This window comes from Echinops telfairi, unplaced genomic scaffold, assembly GCF_000313985.2.
Source record: "Echinops telfairi isolate 266 unplaced genomic scaffold, ASM31398v2 ScPeMD7_2573;HRSCAF=3158, whole genome shotgun sequence".
NCBI lineage: Eukaryota > Metazoa > Chordata > Mammalia > Afrosoricida > Tenrecidae > Echinops > Echinops telfairi.
This window is the reverse complement of record NW_022106471.1, coordinates 3,000,701-3,006,606: the sequence shown is the minus strand read 5'-3', so window position 1 is coordinate 3,006,606 and position 5,906 is coordinate 3,000,701. Positions and strand designations below refer to the sequence as shown.

Genomic DNA, 5,906 nt, shown 5'->3' with positions numbered 1-5,906 from the left:
TATCTCATGGTTCCCAAGGAGAGAGTGTGCTCTGATGTGGGGGAGTGGGTGTGCGGCACGAGAGGGAAAGCTGGCACCCAGTGTGCCAGCAAGCCGATGAGAGAGCAGGTGCAAACGACCGTGAGCATTGGGCACTGGACGTCCGCTCCCTGGAGACACCCCTGAGTGTTGATGAGGCAACATCACGGACAGGAAAGAGGCTGGGAAAGAGGTCCAGGAGTGAAACCGGAGGCTCTCCCAGGCCAAGCAGCATTTCTGCCTCGGGGCCTTCAACATGCCCCTAGAATGCTTCTTACAGGACAATGTTCTTCTATTTTTACCTATCTGCTTTACGGCAAGTCTTGATTCTTCTGTCTCAATGGCTCCACTCTTTTTATTCCCTAGTGCTCTTTACTGGCTAATTAGCACCCGAGGGGCTTCAGCAGGCCGTTAACATCACTGTCCTGTGGCTTTTGGCTAGTAGTAAAAGTGCTTTCTACAGGGCTTTGTTATGTCACATAATCTCTCTTTCTCTCTCTCTCTCACCCCTTGAAAATGATCTGACTATAAGATCACTTTGGAACTTACTCAGACCATGCAAGAGATGAATGACATAGTTTCCACTAAATTCTCACTCGGTGTAATTTGAGTTTGACTTTCTCGTTTCTCTACAAGCCCTGAGAGCACCTGGTCAGCACAGCCTTTGGGCACTTGACGTCACTTGGAATGATGGCCTCTTCCTGGCATCGTGCCAATGCGCTTCTTCTGGTGTCAGCTCAAGGGAATGTCCGGCAGGTGAAAGCTCAGAAGAGGGGGAAAATGTTGTCGGAAACAACCAGATCAACCCATATTCTAAAGCAACTCGGGGCAGAGTGCAGTAAAAGCCAAAGAATCTGAGAAAGCTCAAGACACTTCCAGAATTAGTGTTTCTTTGATTCTTAAAATGAACTCCTAACCCTTTTAAAAATTCTTGTGGCTTATGCTCTTGGCTAATTTGAAAGGCAAAGTGCTTTATCATTGTTTCTTGATAGCATTTCTTTGATTACTGGTGAGAAGGACTTTTGTTAGGTTTCTTGGGTGGTTTACTTCTGTTCTTGCTTCGCAACACTGAAAGAATTCACGTGACAGAGCACTTTTGTAAATCCAAGTGACTTTTATGAGAGAAAGGGAAGTTTCAGGGATTACAATCTCAGGAAGTACACGCTATCTCTGGGAAGCGTGCAAAGCCGCTTGGAGGGGACCATGGGAAAGTGCGTGGCTGAAGATGGTCATTTCAGGGGTGCGTGGAAAAACACGTGGAAGATATATCGGAACAGGAGTGTGTAACCAGAGTACAGACCCAAGAGCAGGATCCAAGAGCAGGCAATCCCAAGAGACCAAGAGAATGCAGTGGTCTGAGGACCCACAGGAGCTCCATGCATGTGGGACAGATCCCCACCCTCCGTTTGCAGAGCACACCCGAACAAGAGAAGACAGGGCTGCCTGCCTGTGGCCTGGCTTGGAAGGGGGCAGGGGTAGGGGGGCGCGGAGGGCCATGGTTGAAGGTATTGGCCAATCTTATTGGCTGAGGGTAGGTGCATCGTGTGATGCCCTGTCACTGGTGCCTAGTCTGTGAGCCCAGGTGTACCTCCCACCTGGGCTTAGATGACTTGGCCTGAGCGTGCTTGGTTCTGGATTTTTCCATGGGTGTCTAATTAGTGTGCTGGATTTCTTTCCAACCTCCTTATTGTGGCATGGACAGCTTATTTCCTGTTTAGCACAGACATTAGGGGAAGACCACCCCCCTTTGTCCCTAATCTAGTGACCTGTCACTTTAAAAGCATGTTTATTGTTATTTCTTTCTCAGGGTGTGTTGTGTGACTTGATATTTGTGAATTTTGCCCATTATTCTTTTTCCTTATAAAATATAGAAGTACTTTATAAATTAAGGATCGTAACCTTTTGTTTGCCATGTTTATCATAAATACATTTCTTGGTTTGACATTTATCTTTTAGGTTGTTCTATGATGTTTCAGACTCAAGTGGTTTTAAATTTTAATGTAGAAAAATCTATCCCTGTTTTCCTTTGGGATTTCAACTAATGCTTTCGTCGCCGCCCCCCCCCCCCACGCCATGCTTAGTAAAGCATTCCCCACTCTGCAATCAGATAAATTTATACCTATGTTTTCTGCCAGTTAAAAATATTAGGGGGGGCGGAATTTAACTCTTTCATCCTTCTCAGTTGCATAGAACATAGTATGAGAGATAGTTAAATTAATGGTATTCACAAAGAGTTGTTTTTCTTATTTAGCTGATTGATGGAGTCACCCTTTTCTCATTGACGAAACGTAAAACATTCCTTGAGTAAGGCTCACATAAGCTCATTGGGCAAATCAGAGAACATAGATCATTGCAATGATGAGAGAGGACTTCATGGGTGTTATTCCACTCTGAGCTAATGCGTGTGTGCAGGTAGGTCTGTCCTTCTGGGCCTTTCCTTCTAGGGATGTGTGCATGCACTTCCCCTCCAAAGGGGATCATGGAGTCACCTTGTTTTGTCCTCTGAGGTTTTTCTACCCTATACTGTATCACGCCCATCTTTTCATGTCTGTCAGTCAACGTACAACCCCATGTCCTAATTAACTTGTGATTGCATTACACTGTACATACAGAGAAGTGTGCCTTTCATAAATGTACAGGTGGAGGAGTTTTTAACCAGCTGACCACACACTCATGTAACGGCCTCGGAGATCAAGCAAGAGGACACCACCAGTCTCCCAGAAGCCCCCTCTTGGCTCTTGCCAGTCACGCTCCAAGGCTGGCGTGATCTTCCATCCTGCGGCCCAACAGTAAAGACTTGTTTTCCAGCTCCACTTGTAATGGCTATTTAGTATTCTACCCCACCTATGAGGGAGCTTCAAAAAAGTTCTGGAAAGAAACAGAATGAAGAGAGAGTGGAAAATTTCCACAAGCTTATTAAATTCCCTTCGTACTGGTATCATAATATGTTTAGCTCATTTTGATGCATTTGGAGGTTGTATCTGATTTCCCTGTTCTCCGTTATGTTTTGGGAGGTCCACCTGGTACTCGACCCCTGACCTAAAGGCTGATGGTTCAAATCCACCCAGAAGCTCTGTGGACAAAGGAGACTGGGGATCTGCTCCTGTAAAGATTGCAGCCCAGAGAACCCTGCAGTGCAGCTCTTACTCCGGCCTACGTGAGGGTCTCGTGAGGTGGAAGCAACTGATGGCATTAAAAAAAAAAAAGAAACAGCACAATGTTGTCAGGAGAGACCAGTCCCTGAAGAAGGGCATCATGGTTGGGAAAGCAGAGGGACAGCAAAAGAGAAGGTGGCCCAGGGCAAGATGGATTGACATGGCAGCTGTAACAACGCATGTAAGCTCAGAAACAGCTGTGGGGCTGGTGCGGGCCGGGGCAGGGTTCTGTGCTGTTGGGCATGGGTCACCACGGGATGCACCTAACAGAAACGAATCATTTAGATTTTTTTTCCTTAGAAGGAATTATGGTAGTGGACCATGTATATCAAATAATATTCATAATGATTATTAGCAAGACAATGGACACGAGTCGCCAACTTGCTATCTCTGAGTGCTGATTTGGGGTCACCAAGCCCCCTTCTTTTGGACTGCGCCCTCTTGTTACGCCAGCTTCTCCAGGACTCCCTAGCCGATGAGTACAACCCACATAAAGACAGAGCTGACGCTTGCCCCCAACCCAGTTAAAGCTCTGGAAAGTGTATCATTCAGGTCCATGAACAGTCAGTCCTCTCCTGCTCCTCCTCTCCTGTCCAATCCCTCGGCGTACTCTCCCCAGAACACTCTCGCATCCCCTAAGAACTGACTCCCCTCCCCCACCCCAGCGGGAAGAATCCATCACCAGCTTGGTTCAGCGCCCAGGTCTTGTGGAATGCTGTGGGCTCTCGCTGCATTCAACACAGGCCGTGCTGCTCAGCCACATGGAGACGTCTTCAGCAACACCACCTGTTCTTGTCCCCTTAGTGCCACTGCCTATGCCCCGCCCCGTCCCCAGGCGGGGTAGTGAGGAAGAGCAGAATCTAGCAGATACTGTGCATCCTTCGTCTTCCGCCCATGTGACCCCCCCTCCCCCCAATTTGTGATTTCACCCAGTTATCAGATGCCCCGCCCCAGGCATATCCACACTTAAAGGATGAGCAAGCTGTTTTCCAATTCCTCTATGATCCTCTTAAAAACCAAACCATACTGACACCAAATCCATTGCCGTCCGGTCAGTTCTGACTCATGGAATTTATGATTAGTACCATTAAAACTGTATAGGAGCCACGCTGGAGCATCGGGCCCAGCGTTAGATGCTAACTGGAAGGTGGCAGTTCGAACCCACCAACTGCTCCCTGGGAGAAAGATAAAACCGTCTACCACCAGATTGACAGTCTCGGAAACCCCGGAGAGCAATTCCACGCGATCCTGTAGGGTCACTGTGAGCTGCATTCGACTGGACAGTAGTGGGCTTGGTTTTTTATTTTGAAACTGTGTAATATGTTGATATCCATGGGGTACATTTTCATTTATTGTTCTGGTTTACATTTCTTTAAAGGTATTCTTCCAGTAAACATAAGTATCATTTTTCAACTTTCAAAATTAAGAATTGCTTGGGATAGCATCAAACCAGGAACACTAAGGGCATAATAAACTACGTGAAGTGTCTGGGCTTCTATGCCTATCTGAATCTTCCTTCCCATCTCCTCGGGCAGAATTTGGGGAGATGTATAGGCAGGGCAGAGAGCGGTTCACATGAGCGTTGAGTGGGCTTTGGGAAGCTGGTCAAGCACTGCTAGCTCCAATGCTGGAGACATAATTGGAAAAAGAGGCAGGCTAACTTTGAGCCAGCTCTGGGCATCTTCCAGGAATCCTTGATCTTTATTTTTTCATGGCAGCGGATGAGTGTATGCCTAAAGAGCAAATATGATGAAAGCCGAAAATAAGCTGATTGGGTACATTTGCCAGACAGGAGAAGTTGTGGTTGAGCCCTAAAGCCAAAGATCTTGGAAAGAGGGGTGCATTGAGGACAGGTAGGCGCATGTTGTGACCATGGCAAAGTAAAGAAGAGCACAGGGCATCGGGTGACTAGGGTGCAGGTCTGTGTCCTGTGGTGAGTAGTTCATGCTCTGGAGTCTTGTTTGCTCCAAGCATGCTTGCTGGATGCCCTCTTTGGCGCTCATGGGCTGGGTTTCTACGGAGTGTTGGAGCATGTACTAGAATATGCAGGCATTGTGTGACTGGAAAACTCAAAGATGTTAAACATCTCCATTGTAAAACAAAAGGGACATATTTATAGGACAAAGTGGTAGTGAACTAAGAATTAAAAAGGCCATAGGGGTGATCCCTGCCAGTCAGAACCAAACCAAACCAAAACTCACTGTTAGGGAGTCTTTTCCAACTCATAGGGCCCCCATAGGTCAGAATAGAACTGTGAGTTTCTAATACTGTACATCTTTCTGGGAGTGGAAAGCCTCCTCTTTCTCCTGAAGAGTAGTTGGTGGTTTTAAACGGCTGACCTTGTGGTAATGCCACTGTGTCCATTCCAACTCTTGCTCCCTAGTGTTCCTGAGACTGTGCACATTTACGGGACAGGCAGCCTCATCTTGCTCCCTCGGACCGACTGGGGAGTTTGAAACACCAACCTTGCGCTTAGCAGCCCAACACTTTGCTCCAGAGGGCTTTCAAAGGTTGGTTAAAAAAATTTTTTTTATTGGCATATAGCTCACATATGGTACAATTTATTCAATTATTTTAAGAAGATTTGTACAATCATCACCACAATAAATTTCAGAACATCTTCTTCTCATACTCATTGTTCACCACTTAAGTTCTGATACTGTTCTCTCATTTTTTCCAAGGTCCCGCTAGGACAGCGGTTCTCAACCTGTGGGTGGCGACCACTTTGGGGGT

General features: G+C 46.7%; 1 protein-coding gene across 1 annotated transcript in view; it reads left to right on the top strand.

Annotated features, from left to right (window-relative positions):
* Positions 1-3,315: 3,315 nt before the first annotated feature.
* PROKR1 (prokineticin receptor 1) overlaps positions 3,316-5,906 on the top strand; it is a 19,624-nt gene continuing 17,033 nt past the window's right edge. Inside the window, exon 1 of the mRNA XM_004710163.2 lies at positions 3,316-3,354. The gene's annotated coding sequence lies outside the window, so the exon portion shown is untranslated. The remainder of the gene's footprint in view (positions 3,355-5,906) is intronic.